General features: G+C 38.7%; 1 long non-coding RNA gene across 1 annotated transcript; it reads right to left on the bottom strand.

The window, feature by feature from the left end:
* Position 1: 1 nt before the first annotated feature.
* On the bottom strand, positions 2-1,044 carry LOC117116728. The gene is made up of 2 exons (XR_004446810.1): positions 750-1,044; positions 2-83 (listed from the first exon to the last, which is right to left on the bottom strand). It is a non-coding gene; the product is annotated as an uncharacterized LOC117116728 (long non-coding RNA).
* Positions 1,045-1,255: the final 211 nt, after the last annotated feature.

The raw sequence follows: 1,255 nt of genomic DNA, 5'->3' as shown, positions 1-1,255 counted from the left end.
TTTTTTTTGGTAGTCATATGATGCTAACATTTCTTCTACTGCCTGGACATGCTGCGCTCGTTTTTGTAAAAACAATTTTTGATCTGAAGAACTGTCATTAAGATAGATTGTGTAGCCAAACGATTCATGCCCTTTCATTCACTCCCCATTTGAAATCATCAAGTGCATACCCCACTCTTCACCTTCATTCCCCCATCATCAAGCGCATACCCCCACAACTTCACCACCATTCCCCTATCAGCCTAACCCCTATTTCAAGATTTACGTAGGGCATTGTACAGTAGGCCTAAGTTATCGATATAGATATTGGCGATACCTTTATAGGACTACTTTATACAATCAATATTATTATGATAAAACAGAAAATGAAGAAAAGCCAACAAAAATCAATACCTCACCTTGGATATATCATAGTCAATTGACTATGGATATATACACTGGGAATCAAATACAGTAATTGATATAACTAAAGGTGTAGTATCACATAATAGGCAGCTAGCCTAGTAAGCCATTAGATGTCTGTCTCTAAATCTAATATTTTTTTTTTATCTAATAGACACAAAAAAAAATGTGCTGTCACTTTTTTCTTAAATTATTTTATCATGCAAGTCAAAACACACTCAAAAGGTACTATAGGCATAAAGCAGGCCTAGTAGTACTACTGAATCAAGAGCTGGACCTACTCTAGGCCCTAGGCATGATAGCATCTACCAGCTGATCTAAACAGGCATAGCCTACTAGGAGGATACAAATCTCCAGGGCTTTGTCGGCTTCGGCATTTTCTTTTTTACTAGTCTTGGTACTTCCTCTTTTTCCAGGCTCTGATTTATCTTCCGAAATCACCTCAACCACGACTGTGGTAGCTAGGCCTAGTAGTAAAATGCAAAATACTGAAGACATAATTTGATTCATTGCTTATTTTAATGCATAGGGCCTAGACGTCAAAACTGCATCATTATTATGATCATATTTTGCCAATATCACAGGTCTGTAAACGGGTACAACATTACGAGCGTTACCGGTAAGTTGTCCAATGCCACCACCTGACTAATCACGTGACTTGATGTGACCGCCGTTCGTTCGAATACATCGTTTTCACGTGACGTCACATTTCCCATCGGTCTTTTCGGTTCGCCATGTTGGTGGGCAGAAAAACCAAAACAAACTATTGAAAGCGCGGCGATGTGTGTAAAGGAGGTAGCGTTTTCGAAATATTACCAAGAATTGGATGTGAAAGACAAGGACAGATACAAAG

Source organism: Anneissia japonica, unplaced genomic scaffold, assembly GCF_011630105.1.
Source record: "Anneissia japonica isolate Jap-2015-1 unplaced genomic scaffold, ASM1163010v1 scaffold37401_len1255_cov104, whole genome shotgun sequence".
Lineage (NCBI taxonomy): Eukaryota > Metazoa > Echinodermata > Crinoidea > Comatulida > Comatulidae > Anneissia > Anneissia japonica.
Note: the sequence above shows the minus strand (reverse complement) of the source record. Positions and strands in the feature narration are given on the sequence as shown.